At 44.3% G+C, this 22,654-nt stretch overlaps 1 protein-coding gene across 2 annotated transcripts in view; it reads left to right on the plus strand.

Moving 5' to 3' along the window:
- The first annotated feature begins 2,026 nt into the window (after positions 1-2,026).
- Positions 2,027-22,654, plus strand: part of DAAM2 (dishevelled associated activator of morphogenesis 2) — a 217,002-nt gene continuing 196,374 nt past the window's right edge. Inside the window, exons 1-2 of one of the 2 annotated variants that reach the window (XM_035108128.2) lie at positions 2,027-2,204; positions 20,039-20,178. The gene's annotated coding sequence lies outside the window, so the exon portion shown is untranslated. Of the gene's footprint in view, positions 2,205-3,745; positions 4,096-20,038; positions 20,179-22,654 lie in introns of those variants that run through there. The other variant, XM_035108129.2, reaches the window with a different exon arrangement.

Consider the following 22,654-nt stretch of genomic DNA (forward strand, 5'->3'; position numbering starts at 1 on the left):
GAACAGGATGATGGACTAGATGGGCTATTGGCCACCCAGCAGGGTTCTTCTTGTGTTCCTAACCTTCAAGGCAATAAGCAACAATAATAAATAAGGTACCAGTGAACCAATACAAACAATAAAGGCATAGACCAAATAAGCAAGAGCAACAATACCAAATCTGTAAAGAGTCATCAAATCCCCAGAGAGTACTCTGTTGAAATGTTGGTCTGAACAATACTGTTTTTGTTTGAATGGACTCCCTTGAACAGTGGTGGACTCTCCTTCCTTGGAGGCTTGTAAGCAGAGGTTGGATGGCCATATGTTATGGATGCTTTAGTTGAAATTCCTGCATTGCAGTGGGTTGGACTAGATGACCCTTGGTGTCATTTCCAACTACAATTCCCTGATTCAAGATACTTCAAGGTGAAGTATGGCGCTGCTAGGAGGTGAGGGTTTAAGGTCAAATTACACTTGGCATTTTTCTTACTTCCTCTGTTACAAAAGTTCTTTTTAAAAACATGAGACTTTTGAGACGTGGTAGGAATATTCCAAATGTGTAATCTGGCAACACAGTAACACACACATGCACACTTTCAGGCCAGGGATAGTTGTTGTTCCATCTTGCAAATGCCAGAGTTCTGCTTTGTATCCAAAGACAGGTTTGCAACCAGCCAGCCAAAAATAAGTATTTACATTTATAACTATATTTTAAGTGTACCGTTTAGTACTGTTTGCTTTTTATAGGATTTCCCCATCCCCCCCCCCGGGACCAAAAGCAGCAAAAAACCTGGAGACCTTCCTATTATTAAGCAGAGACAATTTATTGAGTTACTGAAACTCAGGAAGCATCCAGTTCAAAACTATATAACTTGTGCAGTGATGGCTATTTGGAAATATAGATTAGCTTAAGTTACAAATTGGTGCTATCAGGAGGCTGATCCTAATCCAAGGAAGAGAAAGCACAAGTCTGGCTGTGCATGATGAGTTCAAGGCGAGGGGCCAATCCATTCATTCTTACTTAAGCCTTATCAGATGTTTGGAACAGTTCTGGGGTGTTCTAGCATCACAGGGACCCCTGACCGTTAGGTCCAGTCGCGGACGACTCTGGGGTTGCAGCGCTCATCTCACGTTATTGGCCGAGGGAGCCGGCGTACAGCTTTCGGGTCATGTGGCCAGCATGACAAAGCTGCTTCTGGCGAACCAGAGCAGCGCATGGAAACACTGTTTACCTTCCTGTCGGAGCGGTACCTATTTATCTACTTGCACTTTGATGTGCTTTCGTGCTGCTAGGTTGGCAGGAGCAGGGGCCGAACAACAGGAGCTCACCCCGTCCATAGCTGTCAACTTCTCCCTTTTGCTGAATAGGCTTCCTCGTGAGAAAAGGGGAAACTTGACCGCTATGACCCCATTGCAGGGATTCGAACCGCCAACCTTCTGATTGGCAAGCCCTAGGCTCTGTGGTTTAACCCACAGCTCCACCCACGTGGGTTGGTGTGGTGTGGTGTGTGCTGAAGAGGCCCTCTTTTGCCACAACCAGCAGACCCAACAGGAACATTGGTTGCATGTGGCGGAGACACTTTACATGCGCCCTCTGGAAGAAGTGGCTTTTGTTGCAGTCTGAAACACCCATGCTTACTGTGTTGCCCCTACTCACTCCCTGTACAAAGACAGCAATCCCCCAGGAAAGGGCTGTGGCCCAGTGGCAGAGCATCTGCTCTGCATGCAGAAGGTCCCAGGTTAAATCCCTGGTTCCTCCAGTTGGTCTGGAAACGACTCCTGGAAAACAGCTGCCAGTCAGTGTGGAAAATGCTAAGCTAGATGATCCAAGGCACTGACTGTATACGGCAGCTTTCTGTATTGCTATATTGCATTTGGAAAAAGCTTTTCACGTGGAAGCACGAAAGACTAAGATTCCCAAGGAGCTGCAATCCAAGCTTTTACCTAGTGAAACTTTAGCCCACTTAAGCCATAAATATCTTGTAGAGGCTTCCTGACGTCACAGGCTCTTGCAGAGGGAGGCTGGTCTGAAAGTGAAAACGGCAGCAGTTCCACTCCGAGGACAGCACAGGCAGTGAAAGGAAAGCAGGGCGAACAGTGCTCAGTGTGTGGACTTACAGGACTGCAGGAAAAGGAGGAATGACACAGAGACAAGGGGGTTGCATCTTAAGGGTGGCTGGTGCAGCAGCTCTTCTAGTCCCTGGCTGGGAGGAAAAAGAGAGAGGGTAAGCTCTGTTTTCTTTTCTGAAGCAATCAAAAAGCAGTCAGAGGATTTAGGTTTGGAATATAGGTTCTTAGTTTCTTTGAAATGCTACACACACAAGCTGACAGCAAGTGGGCGCATGTTTTGGGGGATTTGTGTGTGTATAAAACTAAAGCACAGATGCATGGATTGTATGCTTATCTTGAGTCCTCATCCAGTCTTGGGTGCAAGAGGGGGGGGAGATTATGACAGCGTTGCTTGTTCTTTCTCTACAGCATGTGAACCAGTACAAAATCCCTAAAGCTTTGATTTGGCAAGTGCAGCCACATTCCTGAGTACACAACTAGTAGCCCAATTATTCTACAGATTTCTGAGCTATGTGTGGTTTATTTTTAATCCCTTCATCTGACACCTCCTCCAAGTGAAACTGTGGTGGCATAGCAGTGCTGTTAGAAAGTTTCTTTTGGTCCTATCATGTGTATTAGGCTCAAAAGGGAGAGGGCTGTGCTAAAGGACTTGTTGGGGGAAAGGGTCCACAACCCTCACTGTCATTCTCAACCCTTGTTGTGTTGCTGGTTCTCTGGAAGGACTGAGAATTACACAAGAGGAAGACACTCGGAACTGCTTTTGGGTCTGAAGAGTTGGATGCTTAGCAGGACTTTCGGAAGGGAGGCAAACCAGTAAGAACAGTCAGGATGTTTGTTTGCTTTGTAGTTTGGGTTTTATTTTTTTTAAGTGTGCACATCGTTGGCAATAATGTAGAAGGGGGACTAAGGATTTTCAACTCAGAAGGGCAATATCAGCCCAATGAAGTAACATGATTTTCTGCTTCTGCAAATAAAATAATAAAGTATTTAACATCAAGGGCAGCCTTCGTCAACCTGATCCCCAAGCCCAGATGTTTTGAACTATGGCTCTCATCATCCTTGACTGCTGGCCATGTTGGCTGGGGCTGAAGGGCATTGGGAGTCCCAACAACATCTGGAGGGCACCAGGTTTCTGGAAACTCGTCTCGGGCTTCACAGATGAATTACTTCAGTTCAACCTTGTTTCCATCTTGGTCATGAGCCAGAACAGGAATGCAATAATAACAGAACCTGTCTCCTTGCAGATGGCTACAATGGACAAGAAACAGGTCACCCAAAATTAGTTGTCTCGCAAGAAGCAAAGCAGCAGAACACAGTTTAATTAAGAGAGATGCAATAGCAGCACCTGATTAAAAGGACTTGCAGTGTCAGAAATAATAAAATGGTTAAAATAAAGATGGTTAGGAATGGAAGCAGGATCCTGCTGTTTGTCACGTCTCCCTTGTGCAGCAGGGGCCACTTAGTTCCGTCATAACCCTTTAAATTGGATTAATCTTGTCATTCATGTTACAAATCAGATTAAAAGTGAAACAATAGCAGAGGCACCGTAGTTAATTCCTTGGGAAAGGAAAAAAACCCGATTTGGTCATTAATTTTTCGCTGTAGCATGACTGAGAAACAACACGAAGACATGCACACATTTCACATGGGAGGCTACGAATAACTCTTCTGAAGAGCAGGTCTGAAGTAGCTCTGTTTTATTATCTCCTTTCTTTTGGTTTACAGGCAGGGCTACTGATCTCCTGCTCCCTCCCCCCTTCCCCCTCCCTCCTTCCCCTTTTCTCTCTGCATCTGAAAGCAATGCTTTTTTCTTTTCTCTTTTTTTGGCATGCTTCATGATCCTGGATTGCCTTAGCTGGCTAGGTTTTTATTTATTTATTTGAAAAGCCTGTGTAAAATCTAAGGCAGTTTGGACATTACATCTGCTCCAGAAAAGCCAACACAACTTAATGAGTGGGCATAAAGTATAACTGAGCTGGAACAGGGATGAAGAGCAGGGGTGAGCTGCTGGTCATGGTGCTTCATGCACTAGCAACCCTGAAAGAGGTATTTTCAAGGCTGTGTTTCTGCTTTTATAATTCTACAAGGCTGCAGATATCCTGTGTGTGTGTGTGTGTGTGTGTGTGTGTGTGTGTGTGTGTTTGTGTTTGTGTGTAAGCTGTTGAAAAGGGAGAAGAGAACTGGATGGAAGCAGAGTAATGTTATATTGAAATAACCGATTACAGAACTTAATCATGTAGGCGAATGTAAGTTATTTATAGCTCTTGGAATCTCCTTCTGTATTGATGTGTGTAGTGTAATGTCCTCGCTGGCTGATGAAGCTGGCTAATGCTTTAATGGACAGATGCTCAACGGCTAATCTAAGATGACTTGTAATGCAAGCTTACATTGCTGAAGGAAAATAAGTTGCTGAAAAGGAGTGTGTGTGCACGCATGTGTGATTACCCTTGTGCACTTTGGTCCAAAAGTTTTGCCTGGCACTGCTATAATTACATCTGGATTTGCAAAAGAGTAACACAGCAGTTATTATTCAGGGCTTCTTACTCAGTGGGGTTTATTTCCAGTAAGTAAGCAGCAGCTTTTCCTAGAAGCACTGCTTCATAATAGACTAATTGAACAGGGCTGGCTAGTATCTCAAAGAGAAACATATTGTTAGGTACCAACCATATTTTCCATAATAAGAGGCTGAAATGCTAGCTGATGTTTATTTACTGCATTTTTTGCCCTGCTTTTTGGTGCCCTCAAGGTGTTTGACATCATTACTGGAGCTCGGTAGGAGAATTTCAACTGAGCCATGGTGTAGGAGGAAGCAGCTTGGCACCATATTGTTCTGAGATCCCATTCACACCATGTTTTTAAAGCAGTATCCCACCACTTTAAACAATCATGGTTTCCCCCAAAGAATCCTGGGAACTGTTGTTTGTTAAGGATGCTGAGAGTTTTTAGGAAGAAGAAGAAGAGGAGTTTGGATTTGATATCCTGCTTTATCACTACCCTAAGGAGTCTCAAAGCGGCTAACATTCTCCTTTCCCTTCCTTCCCCACAACAAACACTCTATGAAGTGATTGAGGCTGAGAGACTTCAGAGAAGTGTGACTAGCCCAACGTCACCCAGCAGCTGCATGTGGAGTAGCGGGGAAGTGACTCGTAATCACCAGATTACGAGTCCACCGCTCTTAACCACTACACCACACTGGTGTAGAAGAAGAAGAGTTTGGATTTGATATCCTGCTTTATCACTACCCTAAGGAGTCTCAAAGCGGCTAACATTCTCCTTTCCCTTCCTCCCCCACAACAAACACTCTATGAAGTGAGTGAGGCTGAGAGACTTCAGAGAAGTGTGACTAGCCCAACGTCACCCAGCAGCTGCATGTGGAGTAGCGGGGAAGCGACTCGTAATCACCAGATTACGAGTCCACCGCTCTTAACCACTACACCACACTGCCTCCATTCCCCTTTCAGAGCTTTCTATTCCCAGAGTTCCCTGTGAGATTAGATTGACTCTCTGGGAAGCTCCTTATGAATTTTTAAAATCAATAAAGCAGTTCCGTCTGATGTGCAAAGGGAGCATGATGTGAGTGAGCATGCATTTGAAGGCTGAATCCTGAAACCTCTGGCCTGAGCCTTGGGAATTAGCCAGGTTCCAGAGGTGGGGCTGGATTCAAATTAATGTATAAAGGATGTCAGGTGCAAGAATAATATTTTTTCAGTTGAATTTCAGCACTCTCATAACTTCACCAGATCTGTTGGCTACTGCTATTTGCCAAATTTCTAAAATGAGCCCATTGAAAGGAGAAAGGAGCTGACAGCAAATACAATGCACAGGAACGTTGTTTTGGCTCTTGCTAACTTCACTGACTTCAGTTTGTTCATTATAAAATGAAAAATGGGCCACAGTTGGCAAAGTGGCTGTGCTGGCTGCAGTAGAAAGGTGTGCTCCTACTGCTAGAAGCTTTCAGTACACAGTACACACACAATACATACACAGTCACTCCAACCCTGGTTTTGTAGGTTGGGGTGTGTGTTGCTTTTTAAAGGTGCTAGGCATTGTAGCTCTGTGCAGAGTAAACTACAGTTCCCAGGGTTCTTTGGAGGAAGCCACCTGATTTAAATGTATGGGGTGTACGCAGGCACAGTGGGGAACTGCAAGCTGGCTGGTAACATACCTATGACAATGTAACAGCTGTAATCATGAGGCAAGTCCCATTGTTACTGTGTCCCCAGGTTTTAGTTGTTTATGTGTGGGGTGGTAGTGCTAACTGTGTTCATTGCATGGTAGAAATTTCTTTTATCAGGAATCTTGCAATTTGGGTCTTTAAACCTACCCATTTACCCCACCCCATTGTGAAAAAGGGGGTAGGAATGAGAGGTGGAAGATCTATATATGGACAAGAGCATGAGTAATTTGGAAATGTTCCTGGTGAAAAAAGAGAGAGATGCGAGTCTGATATTTACCTGCCCAGAATGGATGTGTGCTTTGGTTATAATCTCATGATCCCCTCCTGGATCGAAACTCCTCCAAGAAGTAGCCAACCAGTGCTTATTTTCCTGATGACACTGATCTTAAAGTGGAGAGAGAAAAGTTGGGTTGTACTGTTTGCTGACAGTGTGGCATTGGTTTGTTTGTCTGTCCTTAAAGATGTGGTGTCAATCTTGGAGTTTTAAAATAGCACCCTTGTATCTCACTTGTGAGCCAAGATGAGCGCTGCACCCCATAGTCGCCTTTGACTGGACTTAACCGTCCAGGGGTCCTTTACCTTTTTACCTGTAAGGATAAAATGGGAAGGGGAAGAACCATGTCCACCACCTTGAGCAGCTTGAAGGAAAAATAGAGTGTGAAGATAATAATAAGTAAATAATAAAGCCAGTTAAATCACTGAATACATTTGTATGGCTTATGCTTACTGGTGTCACGACCACAGGACCTTTTGACTTAATCGTCTCTAAATCGTGAGTAGATTGGAATTAGGGGTCAAATATCCCCTCCCCCCATCTCAGCTGATCAATATCAGGGGACAATAATTGCATTTGTAGTAGATTTCTCTTTACTTTTTATTGTTTAAGACAGTGAGATATCACTAGATTTGCGCAGCCACACATAGACATCTTCCAGATGTGCCATGACTCTGCTGCTCTGCTGACCAGGATTGCTGGATAACTTCCAGAGGCTCCCAGGGAGTTCCAGAAGAATGTAAAGTCATTTCAGCGCAGTTACGGATTGTTGAGAAATCAGAGGATGCCATTTCCTGGCGCAAGGAACGAGAGGCTGAGTTGGAACTGTGGTTCCCAAGCCTTACATAAATGCGAGTTCTCAAACATGGGTCAGAAGTATTAGGAAATGACCCATCTGGACTAGAACAAAATGTCCCCAATCCCAGTAAATAAAAAAAGCCATGAAGCCTCTCTATCAAATGAAATACTTTGCGTGAATGCAAGAACCACAAGAAGAGCCTGCTGGATCAGGACAGCAACCCATCAAGCCAAGCATCCTGCTCACACAGTGGCTAACCAGATGCAACGGGGAAACCCACTAACGGGACCCGTGCCCAAGAGCTTGCTCCCCTCTTGCGGTTTCCATCAACTGGTATTCAGCTTGAGAGGGGAGGTTACTCTTGGATCTGAAATGGGCATCAGAAGCCCAGAAAAGCTTCAATGCTTTGGAATGCCTTTCCCAGCTGCAGCTAGTTAGCTGGCTGCTTCTGCACCTTTGACTGAGATAGCTTGGCCATTCTCATTCATACCCTGGTAACCTCAGGTGTGGACTATTGCAATGCAATCTATGTATGGCAGGGGTTAACAACCTTTTTCAGCTGTGGGCCGGTCCACTGTCCCTCTGACCATGATGTGGGCTGGACTATATTTTTTTTGGGGGGGGGGGAATGAATGAATTCCTATGCTCCACAAATAACCCAGAGATGCACACATAAAAGGACACATTTTACTCATGAAAAAAACACACTGATTCCCAGACCGTCCGTGGGCCGGATTGAGAAGGCGATTGGGCTGCATCTGGCCCATGTGCCTTAGGTTGCCTACCCCTGATGTAGGGTAAACCCTGAAGACTGTCCAGAAGCTGTATCCAGTGCAGAGTGTGGCAGTCAGATTGCTGTACAGGGAAATAATATGACTCCTGCACAGGTTGCCTATATGCAACTGGGCCCAATTTTAAGGTTTCAACATTAGTATATCAAGCCTTAAACAGCTCGGGACACAGATACTTGAATGAGCCATTCTGTTGGTGGTCCGGCCTATGATGAAGATACATTTGGGATAAGGCCCTTTTCCAGTTTGATGGGCAGTTTGATTATCCCTCTCATTGGTGACCTTTTGACATTAGTTGAAAACATTTTACTTCATTCATACTTTGGGGGCGTAATAAGGTGAGCCATACTGGGCATTGGAATGCTGTGGAGTTAGGATTTTGCTTGCTGTTTATATTGTGTTAATTTTAGATTTTGTTGTTAACTAAAGTAGTATTTTATGGAAAGCTGTATTTGATTGATTTGTATTGTAACCTTCCCTGTGATCTGTTCTACAAAAGGCAGGGTAGAAAGGAAAATAGACAAAGTATGTGAGGTTATCTTCTTTTCTTCCTCACAACAACTTTGTTTGGTATGTTTGGGTGAGAGAGAATGACTGGCCTAATGTCATGCAGAGACATCCTAGCAGTTCAAAAGCACATCAAAGTGCAAGTAGATAAATAGGTACCACTCCGGCGGGAAGGTAAATGGCATTTCCATGTGCTGCTCTGGTTCGCCAGAAGTGGCTTTGTCATGCTGGCCACATGACCTGGAAGCTCGCCAATAACGCGAGATGAGCACCGCAACCCCAGAGTCGGTCACGACTGGATCTAATGGTCAGTGGTCCCTTTACCTTTTTACTTACCTCCATTGCGACATCGCTGACTGGTGCTGGGTTACATCTGGTTTTCAGTTTCTTTAACTTTGGAATGCTAAAGTGAATTGTGTGCTTCAAATATTAACGTGCTCTGTTCTTAAGAACATAGGGAAAGTCTTGCTGGGTCAGTCCAAAGGCCTATTTAGTCCAGAATCTGTTTTCCACAGTGGCCAGCCTAATATATCTGGTAAGCCCAAAAGCAGGATATGAGGGCAATAGCTCTCGCCTGCTTTTGTTCTCCAGCTACTGGTACTCACAGACATTGTTGTTTAGTCATTTAGTCGTGTCTGACTCTTCGTGACCCCATGGACCATAGCACACCAGGCACTCCTGTCTTCCACTGCCTCCCGCAGTTTGGTCAAACTCATGTTCGTAGCTTCGAGAACACTGTCCAACCATCTCGTCCTCTGTCGTTCCCTTCTCCTTGTGCCCTCCATCTTTCCCAACATCAGGGTCTTTTCCAGGGAGTCGTCTCTTCTCATGAGGTGGCCTAAGTATTGGAGCCTCAGCTTCAGGATCTGTCCTTCCAGTGGACATAGTGCATCTGAACCCTTGTTTTCGATTTGTTTGTCTAATTTCCTTATAAAAGCCTCTAAATTAGTAGCTATCACCAAGTCTTGTGGCAGCAAATTCCCCCAAAAAATCTTGTGACAGGAAATTTCATAAATTTACTATGCACATATTGTTAATTTCCTTGCAGTCCACCAGCTGAATTCTCACCCTGTCATCTTCAGGTTTGAAAAATGGCACAAGAAACAGGGGCTCATAAAACTCTAACCACCTATAGGGTTGCTGACCCAACATACATGGAACTTACTGTAGGTTTACAGAAGCAGAATTTCCTCTGTCTCAGAATTTAAGGTCTGTTTTTTGACAGCGTCCTGAAGCTTAGTTTTCCAAGTTGGGAAAACACAGAATGGCTGCTGTACCAGTGTGGTATCCTGGCTGTGCCAGCACTGCATGGCATTATGAACTGCCCAAGATATCTTGACGATGCCTCAGTGTGAGTCAGCATACATCAATAACTGGCTTCCTTGCCAGATGTAGCATAGTGGTACTAACCAACAATGAAGAATGAAGCAGAGAAAGGGTGAGACAAGGCAGTGATTCACTTACAAAACTTCTTAACAGATCATCTAGGTACCCCTCAGCCAACCATTTAAGCGTGCACACACTATTACACAGCACACAAGCTCTTACAATGCGAGTTCTACCAACAGGCAGCATGCCCATTGGCCAGGCCCTGGATGGAAGGCAAATTGCATTCTTAAAGCTACTCATATCTGCAGCCTTGGGGGTACAAGGCAAATATGTAAGGTATGTTTGTGTGATACTCCTTTGGTATTTACTAGGATGTGTTGTCATTAAGATGTGTATGTGTAAGATCAGTGTTGTGTGATCTCCATAGTCAGGACATAGCTGGCTTCCTATGGCAAGCATATGGTGGTTTCTCTATATTTTGTTTTATGCCACGTTCTCCATGACAGCCATTTTGTAGTATGCCCCATGACAGCCATATTGTGACTGGCACCCCTAGCCTTTTTGCCAAATTTGAAATGTGCCCTCTGGTCCCAAAAGGTAATGCCTGACATAGAGGAATGTGTCACCCCCAGTGCTTTCTTTCAGGGGGTATTCAAGGGTACACAGTACCGGCACTTCTTTTTGTTGTTGTTAAAATGTGTTGCCCTTACTGTAACAACTTCATGGCGAGTACTGGCACCTATTTTTCTAGAAAGAAAGAAAAGCACTGGCCACCACAAATCAATAGGTCCCTGTAATTCTTCTGGATTGACTTGTTCTTCTAAATTTACTTCCATATCATGAAATGGAGTTAGAATCATGTCAAATCCTTCCTCTGCATATTAAAAGGGCTGTATCCATGGTGATTTAATGAGAGTGACTGTTTATAAATACAGGCAAAAAAATACATGGCTATATGACTTTCTAACCCCATTGTGGCACTTATTGAGACTACTTTCCATCCACTCATTCCCCACAGAATCATAACATGCCTAGTGCTACACCACCTCAGCAGCTGATAAAGAAACAATTGGCACACACACACCCCTCACATAGTGAAGTCTAGTGCTCATAAATCACAGCAAACTGTTGAATACTAACTTTTTGCCCCATGTCGATAAATGCCATCTCTCCTCACTTGAGCATGCATGCTAACAAAATATTCACTGTGCAAAACTGGCATGGAAAAATGGACCACAATAGTGGAGGACTTTGGGCTCTCATATATCAGTGGCACCCTGTGTGATGCTAAAATTGGTACCCTCTGCCTCCCATGCTCTGTTCTGCATCGTTATTGTGGTGCCAGTACCCAGTGTGGCTAAACCAGTTGCGCTACGCTAAAGCTGCCTCTCACCGCAGAGTAGTTTTGCAGCAATGAAAAGTCACACAAGAAAAAGGCCTTAATGCTGGAGGTCCCTATTGGCCCCTTCAACTTAATAGTTAAAGAGACAAGGCACTCAGTGAACTTCCAGTTCTGTGTTGGAGAGTGGGGGTTTCATAAAAGCACTCAGAGGCCCAGTAGTTTTTTCCCCCCCAAACCCCTCCGAAGCTTTTTAGGGATAAAAAGAAGGGCCTAAAGGGACTTTTTGCCAGATGACAGGAATGATCAAAGAGGAAGCCATGGCAGGGTTGCAAAGGAGGAGGGAAAGGGGTGTAAACATTGAATCAATATCTGGGGGTCTGTCACATAGTGGCATCAAGGAAGGAATCTTTGCTTACTTCCTTACTTTCCAAATTTGGAAACATTAAAGCAAGAACCCTGCCTCTCTAAGCCAACATTTCTGTTCATAGACTTTGAAGCTGACATTTGTTTTTGTTCAAGATCTTTTTCTTTTTTCTTCACTGTGTCCCAAGATGACTCAAAGGCAGACGACATATTCCTTAGTCACTGAAGCCTTTCCAAGACTATTGAGTCAGGTGTTGGTCACATTTTAGGCTCCACTGTTTCCTATATTATTTAACAGCCTTTTGTGGATTTTCGTTTCTTTCAGTAGTAAACTCTTTCCCCTCAGTTATCATGCCTGTATCTCCTATTCCAACCCCCCTCCCTCCTTTTCATTTTGCTTGGAAAGAAGGGAAAAAATGCTTTTAGTCCTGCGATGACTGCTTTTATAGCCCTCAAGCTCCTGACAGGGTAAAATTTACACAAAACCTAATGAGGGAAGCTATTAGCCTCTTTGAGGCCCATCGTCAGATACGATTTCTTTTTTAAGACTTGGGCTGAGGGCACACCCCCAACACATGTAATCAATTAAAAAGATACACACACTTGCCGTTCCCTTCACAGGCAATCTGGAGAAACAGAAGTGGGGCAGCAAGCAAAGGTCTATATGAAGTATAAACAGAGAGGCAAGACTAAAATATTTAAGTTACAGAGCAGCAGGCGGAGGCCTGAGGGCCAAATTCATACCTCCTAAGAAAAACCGACAGTCACGCTCCAACGGGTGCCCTCCGGGGCAAGGTTCCCAGTAGGCATAAGCTTCTCACCAAAGGACTTGCTAGGCTTGCTTTGCTGGTGCAGTGCAGTCCAAACAAGCCAAGCTCAAGCACAGGGAATCAGTCTAGGGCTAAATACGACCCAGGCGCAATATGAGGAAACAGTCCGAGATCGGCATCATAGGGAGTTCAGCAAACTACAGCACAGCCAGGAAGAGAAACCAAACAAGAAGGCAGCAACCAAGAGGCTCATGAGGGAGATTTTATATAGGCCGGCCTCGTGGACCACACACCGACCATAGTTCTTGGTTGAAAAGGGGATTCAGGGATTGTTTACCTGCAAGCAGACTCTTTGCACCCAAACGGACTTAGTCACGAGTAGCCAGCAAGTTTGGAAAACTCAGCAGTGGCCAGAGGATTGGAGAAGATCAGTCTACATCCCAATCCCAAAGAAGGGCAGTGCCAAAGAATGCCCCAACTACTGCACAATTGCGCTCATTTCACACGCTAGCAAGGCTATGCTTAAAATTCTAAGGCAGGCTTAAGCAGTATGTGGACTGAGAACTCCCAGAAGTGCAAGCTGAATTTCGAAGGGACAGAGGAACCAGAGACCAAATTTCAAACATGTGCTGGATTATGGAGAAAGTTAGAGAGTTCCAGAAAAACATCTACTTCTGCTTCATTGACTACACAAAAACATTTGACTGTGTCAACCACAGCAAACTATGGCAAGTTCTTAAAGAAATGGGAGTGCCTGATCACCTCATCTGTCTCCTGAGAAATCTCTATGTGGGACAAGAAGCTACAGTTAGAACTGGATATGGAACAACTGATTGGTTCAAAATTGGGAAAGGAGTATGACAAGGCTGTATATTGTCTGCCTGCTTATTTAACTCATATGCAGAATTCATCATGCGAAAGGCTGGACTGGATGAATCCCAAGCCGGAATTAAGATTGCCGGAAGAAATATCAACAACCTCAGATATGCTGATGACACAACCTTGATGGCAGAAAGTGAGGAGGAATTAAAGAACCTTTAAATGAGGGTGAAAGAGGAGAATGCAAAATATGGTCTGAAGCTCAACATCAAAAAAACTAAGATCATGGCCACTGGTCCCATCACCTCCTGGCAAATAGAAGGGGAAGAAATGGAGGCAGTGAGAGATTTTACTTTCTTGGGTTCCATGATCACTGCAGGTGGTGACAGCAGTCACGAAATTAAAAGACGCCTGCTTCTTGGGAGAAAAGCAATGACAAACCTAGACAGCATCTTAAAAAGCAGAGACATCACCTTGCTGACAAAGGTCCGTATAGTTAAAGCTATGGTTTTCCTAGTAGTGATGTATGGAAGTGATAGCTGGACCATAAAGAAGGCTGATCGCCGAAGAATTGATGCTTTTGAATTATGGTGTTGGAGGAGACTCTTGAGAGTCCCATGGACTGCAAGATCAAACCTATCCATTCTGTAGGAAATCAGCCCTGAGTGCTCACTGGAAGGACAGATCCTGAAGTTGAGGCTCCAATACTTTGGCCACCTCATGAGAAGAGAAGACCCTGATGTTGGGAAAGATTGAGGGCACAAGGAGAAGGGGAAGACAGAGGATGAGATGGTTGGACAGTGTTCTCGAAGCTACCAACATGAGTCTGACCAAACTGCGGGAGGCAGTGGAGGACAGGAGTGCCTGGCGTGTTCTGGTCCATGGGGTCGGACACGACTAAACGACTAAACAACAACAACAGCAGCACAACAATCTTGGATCTGTACACACAGGCTATGCAGCCACTCTGCCGGTCTCCTTCATTGGAGGTTTTGAAGTCCAAAGAGGTTTTTAAGGTGGGATAGATACCTGTCATAGCTGCTTTAGCTGAGATACCTGCATTGCGGGGGGTTGGACTAGATGACCCTTGGGATCCCTCTAAATGCTCAATGATTCTATGTGAGGTGGGGAGTTCTGCCTGCTTGATTGGTTGAAAATTGCTTTGGGTTGTCCCCCCACCATGTCTGAGGGACAGCGGACCGGCCCCCTGCTGAAAAAGTTTGCTGACCCCTGCTTTAAACTGGGTGGCATTGCACTATAAAGTGCCATATACTTGGCTAGGTCTATAAAATTAAATGTTAGAAACCCTGTACCAAGTATGACTCAGTAAAACAGGCACTCAGCTCAGCCTTCTGGCTGGGCTTCTATTACTGGTGAGAAAGAGCGTTGCCACTGGTTAAGGACATAAGAATAGCCCAAGGATTCATTTAGTCTGATGTTCTTTCTGCACAGTGGTCAGCCTGAGGCCTATGGGAAGCTCAGAAGGCAAGAGTGCAATAACACAGCCCACTGAAACCAATGAGCTATACAAGGACACAAAGTCAATAAGTTGTCCCTTTAAACTCCTAAATAAGTGTAAAGCTTTTGGACATCCAGGAAAAGGCTTGGAAGATGTTTCGGTTTTTTGTTTGTTTTGTCCTCCCTGAACTTCTTCTGAAGAAATGAAGGCAATGAGAAATCATTATTACCTGACCCTCCCAAAGGCATTTGGTTCCAGTTCAGGCTGAATTTTGCACTGTGCCTCTCATCTGTTTTTAGTTTATTCAAGCACCTTCCTCCATCTCAAAAAAAGTTGTCCGTAACCGTTTGTGTCAACTTCTCTGTGGCCAAACACAGAGTGTGCAGGCCCTATCCTTTAAAATCCTTGGAATTTACATAACCCTCAATTGTAGCAATGTGAAATGTGGCTCTGGTTACAATAACAAGGGTTTAGGGAATGCGGAGAGAGATTTTTTTAACTGCAAAAGCACAAAAGCAAAACAAAACAAAACCCCGCATACTGTTTTCATTTTCAATAGCCACGTGAGGACCGTCCTCTGGTCTTCAGCTATAAATAAACCACTGCTGTCATAGGAAGATGGAAAACAATTCACATTACTTTTTATCCCATTTTTCTTAAAGGTTACTTTTGCCCCTCCCCCCCTTCCTTCTTAAAATAAAAGTGAGAGCTCATAAAGCAAATGGTGCCCATGCAGAAAAGGGTAAGGAAATAATTGTGACATTGGTTATTCCTTCTCCAGACAAGTGCTGTTAAGTGCTGTTTGCAGTGGTGTACAAACAATGCACTTCTAGAGTTTGTGTTAGAACAAGGAAGGAAAGCAGCTTCTAAAGTTTGGCTAATAAAGCAAATGTTTGCAGTACTTTGCTATAATTCTCTGCCCCTCCCCAGTTTACAGTTGATCCAGACTAGCAGTGGAGGCACCTTCCCCAACCTAGTGCCTCCCAGAGGTTTTAGAGTGGCAGTTGCCTTTAGCCTCAGCCACCTAGGCCAATGTTGATGGGAATTTGAGACCTAAACACCTGGAGGGCACCAGGTTGAGGAAGGCTGCACTGGAGCATCTAATCCAGGAGCAGGCAGTTGTCAGGCTTGCAGGATCTACTTTCTGTTTAACTAAAACCCCTGATCTGCTGGCCACAGACTGATGCAAAAGACATCCATTTAGGATTAAAGAATTCTAAGCCCATCAATACCAGTACTGAATGGAGTTTGTTGTCCTTCCACAGAAAAACCCACTCCTGGTTACCCCAAAACTTTATTCACTTTAGTGGTATAATTTAGGGAGGACAGAGCTCATTGTGCTGTTTCTGTTGCTTGAACAATTGGGAGTCACAAATCCTTGCCCATCAATGGCAAAACACCCTGGCCTCTGTCATAAGGGTTTATGCATCCCTTTTTAAAGGCCCAGTACAAACTGGCACTGTGGGTTAAACCACAGAGCCTAGGGCTTGCCAATCAGAAGGTTGGCAGTTCAAATCCCTGCGACAGGGTGAGCTTCCGTTGCTCGGTCCCAGCTCCTGCCAACCTAGCAGTTCGAAAGCACGTCAAAGTGCAAGTAGATAAATAGGTACCACTCCAGCGGGAAGGTAAACGACATTTCCATGTGCTGCTCTGATTCGCCAGAAGCGGCTTTGTCATGCTGGCCACATGACCTGGAAGGTGTACGCCAGCTCCCTTGGCTAATAACGCGAGATGAGCGCCGCAACCCCAGAGTCGGTCACGACTGGACCTAATGGTCAGGGGTCCCTTTACCTAACAAAGTTTCAATATGGCCTCCTTCCATTATAGACACCGCAGTCACATCCTATACATAGAATCTCATGAAATTACATTTTCTGCATGTCTGAAAAGAGAGTGTGGCCAACATCCTTCTCCCTTTTGCTGTTTTTGTTTAATATATCACCCAGCCTGAAGAACAACCCCATAAACCTAGCTAACTGTTTTGTAACTTTTCAGCTGGTTCTAATAAAGGTTTTATCCTGTCATTATTTTGACAAGATAATAAAAAAATGGGGCTATTTTAAAAACTCAAAATTATTGGTTCTTGTTTGTTATGTTTCATACAAGCAAATTGCTCTCATAATCTTTTTTAAAATCCGTCCCCCATGACCATAAAGAAAACAATAACATTATATATATATATATATATATATATATATATATATATATATATATATATAATATCTTTTGATTGTTGTTGTTGTTGTTCTAATGGATCAACATGACTTCAAACATTTTATAAATAGACCAGTTCTCTTTAAAGCGTTGCGTTTTTATGGTGTTTCTCATTGCAAATTCATAAATTGTTTCCCCGAAGCCAGTTTCTCTTTCAGGGTCACAATCAGCAAAATAGCTAGATAGTATAAGCATTCTTTGCTCTCTAGCAAAATGCATGGAGTTTTTGGTGACTGTGGGCTGTAAATCCTACTAGCAGCACTACTGGCTCCCACTGTCCCTGAGATCAATGACCCTGATTGTTATGGTACTTTGCCCCTCCTCCCAGCTGGCCTTCTTTTCTGTCCATGCATTTGGAACACTGGGACTGATAGGTCTTGAGAGAATCTGTCACATAAGGATGCTGGATTAGATGGGCCATTGACCTGACCCAGCAGACACTCATTATATTCTTATCTCTGTCCTCTGCCATCCCCCCCTCATAGAATCAGAAAATTGTAGAGTTGGAAGTTTTTTGTAAGCCCAATGACAACCTCCCCACCTGCCTCTCTATTGATGTGAGCCACTTGGAGAGAAAATCATTTGTCTCAAGAGTGAGCTAAAATATGGTAAGCCAATCTTTACTGGCATCCTGGAGCTTTGGGGTAGAGCATTTGCATTGCACGCAGAAGGTCCCAGATTCAATCTCTGACAGACCATGGGAGACTGGAAAATCACTGCCAGTGCCAATCAGTGTGGACAGTAAGGAGCTTGATGTCCAAAGGCAGCTTTACCATGGCGTTACCACTTCATTCTGTACCCTCATTCTGTTGAATGGCTCTAGACCAGGCACCCCCAAACTGCGGCCCTCCAGATGTTTTGGCCTACAACTCCCATGATCCCTAGCTAACAGGACCAGTGGTCGGGGAAGATGGGAATTGTAGTCCAAAACATCTGGAGGGCCGAAGTTTGGGGATGCCTGCTCTAGACTAACTCAGTCAAAAGACGGTTGTTCTTAAAGAGTAATGTCAAGCCAATTGTTTTAAAAGGAATTACTCAGTACTATTCGAGTCTGAAAAGAAAAAGAGCGAGGAAGAGGAACATGTAGGATGCAGTTCAGTTGTATTTAAAAGTATAAAAACCTTTTTACAACAGTGTGAGGGTTAATGGCAAGTGTATTAAGGGCTAACTGACATTATGTTTGAGATGACCACAATGCTTGTAAGTGGACAAACTTGTCCGAGTTGTGATCATCACAGCTACACAGAGAAAAAAGCATCTTTATAGGCTACTTAGTTTTGTTTGTCTTTTCATTATGCTCACTTTACAAAACTAACTGCTATGGGGGTGGGGGGGTGGGAATACCACTGGAAAGAGTTACCGCACATGTGCAGAGGGGATGATAAAGAAACTAATGCTGTTTTACATCCGTGATAAAATTTAAAAAATTCCTTCAGTAGCACCTTAAAGACTAACTAAGTTTTTATTTTGGTATTACATCCGTGATGTTCAAGTGCTGCTATCATCAGAAGAGGCATTAAGGAACAGTGTTGGATTCTGATATTGCAACATACACCAAGGAGGGTCTGTGGAAATCAGTAGCTTTCCTTGAGAACCTAACGATATTGTATTATATTACATGCATACCCCACCTTTCTCCAAGGAGCTGAAGGTGGGTGCATGGTTTTCTCGCCTCTCCCCATTTGTCCTCTGTGCTAAGAGGCAGAGACTGGCCCCAACGACATCCATTGAGCTTCAGGGCTCTGTGGTGATAATGAACCCTGTTTTCCCAGCTCCTAGTGCAACATTCTAAATAGTATTCACACGCTCAGGTCATTTTCCAAATTCAGGTGTGTCTACGTAGGATTTCATACAGCCACTAGCATAACTTCTCCCAAGCGATGGTAGAAGACATGTCACTCATTTTATAAAGCAGAAGTGAGAAGAATCGAATTCTGTTGAGCAAAATTTTAAACAGGGCCCATGTACGAACAATACTAGATACTGTATACGGAAAAACGGTGTTTACTAGATGATTTGGTAAATGCTTTTGCAAACATGAGGCTTATTTTAGTACTTCAAGGGAAGTTGAACTATTGTGAAACACCAGCCTTTTGTTTTATGATAGCTTCATGAACATTTGATTAATTATGGAATATGTGAAGAAATGCACATGGGAATGGATTCCTATTGACTTTTCCCATGGTGAACTGAAACGCTCTGGACCCAAGAAGGAGGTCACCGGGGGAGTTTATTTCATGACAGCAATCCGTTTGGGGAATGTCTCCCAGCAGAGTTGTTTGGGTTTCTTTTCAAAATAAAAATAGTTCATTAGAAGTAAATGATTTGTAGCAGTTATTCTGGAGCAACAGACGTTACACAATCTGTCCAAAATTTCACTGTGGTTAATTGCAAGGACAGAACCATAAAGCAAAGACCATTGCCAGTTGGTGTTTGGGAAGTGGTCAACAAGAGTATTTGCAGAACCGGATCTGAAGGAGTGGCTAGATAAGACTTGGACAAGGAAGATGGTGGCTGGATATTACTTTAAGCCTAGCAGTGGGATTGTGTCCTCCAACAAGCCTACAGCATAGTTATAGCGGGTGGGCAGGCAAGGCCATGTGGCATACACAACTCTGACCTCCAACAGAAAGGTGTGGAAAGGAGGCTCAGGAGAAATTCCTTTGGTGAGGGCTGCCATCATTGCCCCCCCCCAACAACTGCTGTCAGAGACAATTGCCTCACTCTGCTTAATAATAGAGAAGGTAACCACTAACCATGATGCCCATGCTTTGTCTCCGCTGTCAAAGGCAGTATGTCTCTGAATACAAATTGCTGGGAATCAGAGATGGGTAGAATTCTGCTGTGCTCTGGTCCTGCTTTCAGGATTCCCACAGGCATCTGATCGGCCACTTTGAGAAGAGGATGCTGTGCTAGATGGGACACTGACCTGATCCAGCAGGCTCATCTCATATTCTTAAGTTCTTGTGGGTCGCAAAACATATCAAACGCCAAACAGTTGTCTTAATTTGGGGCCTCATTTGAGCTTGAGGCTGAGGACAAATGGCCCTTGACTGGTCTTCTTCATATCCACAAGCACATTGCATGAAAATAGATGAACAACCTTTGCACTGCTGTATACCATGTGTGTCAATTTCTCCAACAGATCATCTCAAGTGTCATAATATCGTCGGTCACTCGTTGATGGGCATTGCCCACAATCACGCCTTTGATACCTGAATGCATAAGGACCTAAGCAGGGGGAGAGAAGAGAAGAAGGAAACAAGGTCTCTTCCCATCACACAGGTAAGTACTGAGGAGGATCATGCAGACCTGAGTTGGGGAGCCTGTGGCCCTCCAGATATTGTTGGACTTGGCACTACTGGTTGAGACTCATGGGAATGGGAGGGCCTCACAGATTTCCCATCCGTGTTGTAGGCATTAATGGTGATGGCAATACGTTTATAAGTACAGTATTTATTCTGCTAAAACTGTTGTGTTTTTATCTGGGCTGGAGACCTCCTGACTCACCACATAAGGAAAAATCATTACCGGTAGGCTTGTTTCTGGATTTACAACATTTAAACAAAAAACAAAAAAACCAACCATACAGGATAAAGACAAGGTGTCAGAAATATGAGTCAATGTTATTTCCTTACCTCTTTGCACACTGCTGGGGATATGGGCTAAAAATAGATGGCTATATAGTAATATCATAATTTCTTGCAAAGGGGAAGGGACGGCACCCAATCTGAGATGAATACAGAAATAAGCTGCATCCAGGGAAGCAATCCGTTACATGTTCACATTCGGTGAAGGTTTCAATCTGGGGAAAAGATTAGGAATACGAGATAGGGAGGAAATTATCGGTTTATGAGAATTTCCACATATCATATGATGTGTTAATGACTATATACAGCAGATGGAGAAGCTGCAGCCCTCCAGGTGCTATTGGACTACAACTCCCATAATCCCTGGTCATGCTGGCTGGGGCTGATGGGAGTTGGAGCCCAACAACATTGGGAACATCGCAGGGTCCTCACAGGATGCCTTGCACTCAGACTATTGGTCCAACTAACTCGGTATGGTCTACACTGACTGGCAGGTTTCAGGCAGGAGTCTCTTCCAGCCCTACCTGGAGATGCCAGAGATTGAGCATGGGACCTTCTGTATGCTAGACAGATGCTCTTGAGTTACAGCCCTTTCCCCATCCCTGTTTATATATATATACTGTATTCCAAGAAATAAATGTATAGAGTAGCTCCCTTTACACAAAGCCTGTGTGCTCTCATGCAGCCATTCATTTCAGTGAGTAGTTTTCTCATGTTTAAGATCACCACCAGCCTCTTGCTCAGATCTGTGCTGCTTATAAACCGTACTATTAAATGTTTGGGGGAGGGCAGGGGGAAGCAGCCACTACCCCTCCTGCTTTGTCTTCCCACCTGTCCTGATGCACATTATCCTTCTTGGGAAGAGTCCAGTGGAGGAAGGGAAAAGGTCTTGTAGGTGCTGCCTTCTGTCTCAGTGCCTCAGATGCTGTTAAGTTAAAGGCAGTCCTTCATAGCTTCTTCTTTTCATCTATTATGAAAAGGGTCTTGAACAATGGGAACAGCGGGAAGGGGAGAATGTTCCCACAGTACTTTGGATGTTACAGTCTAGAGGTGGGACCTGCAATAACAACAACATTTTTTTTATTTATATGCTGCCCCAGTCACTCTGGGCTGCTCCCAACAGAATATTAAAAACACGATAAAACATCAAACATTAAAAACGTCCCTAAACAGGGCTGCCTTCAGATGTTTTCTAAAAGTCAGGTAGTTGTTTGTTTCCTTGAGATCTGATGGGAGGGCATTCCACAGGGTGGGCGTCACTACCAATAAGGCCCTCTGCCTGGTGTCCTGTCCCCTGGTCCCCTGGTCACTTCTCACAGTAAGGGAACCACCAGAAGGCCCTCGGTGGTGGACCTCAGTGTCCGAGCTAAACGATGGGGGTGGAGACACTTCTTTAGGTATACTGGGCCATGACTGTTCAACTGATGTTCTTTGTTTCATATGTCAAGGATGCTTCCAAACTGTCACAATTTTTGAGGGGTGCATGCGTGTGCACAATTCAATCACATACCAGTAAATTCAGGCTGTGCAATTATAGTTGACTATAGATGCAGGTGGCGCTGTGGGATAAACCACAAAGTCTAGGGCTTGCCAATCAGAAGGTCCTGTGACGGGGTGAGCTCCCATTGCTTGGTCCCAGCTCCTGCCAACCTAACAGTTTGAAAGCACGTCAAAGTGCAAGTAGATAAATAGGTACCGCTCCAAGCAGGAAGGTAAACAGCGTTTCTGTGTACTGCTCTGGTTCGCCAGAAGTGGCTTTGTCATGCTGGCCACATGGCCTGGAAGGTGTACGCCAGCTCCCTCGGCTAATACTGTAACGTGAGATGAGCGCTGCAACCCCAGAGTCGGTCACAACTGGACCTAATGGTCAGGGGTCCCTTTACCTTTACCTTTAGGGGGACCACTAGCAACCTAAAGGTCAGACCTTTTGCTATAAGGGACCACACTTCTTTCAACACAGTGCCATCTAACTTTCTGGCAAACAAATCATAAAAAACACCCATGGAGGTTTAGCTTTTACAGAAGGGAGCCACAGGAACCTCACATTTCCTTACTAACAGGTAGTTCTGCTCCCCACCCCCCAGCATTCCTTGTTTTAAAAGCAGGGAAATGTGTTTTTTTAGACCTCTGTCAAAGCTTAACTGTAGAGGAATTCCTGTAAGTAAAGCCAC

The sequence above is a fragment of the Zootoca vivipara genome, chromosome 3, assembly GCF_963506605.1.
Source record: "Zootoca vivipara chromosome 3, rZooViv1.1, whole genome shotgun sequence".
NCBI lineage: Eukaryota > Metazoa > Chordata > Lepidosauria > Squamata > Lacertidae > Zootoca > Zootoca vivipara.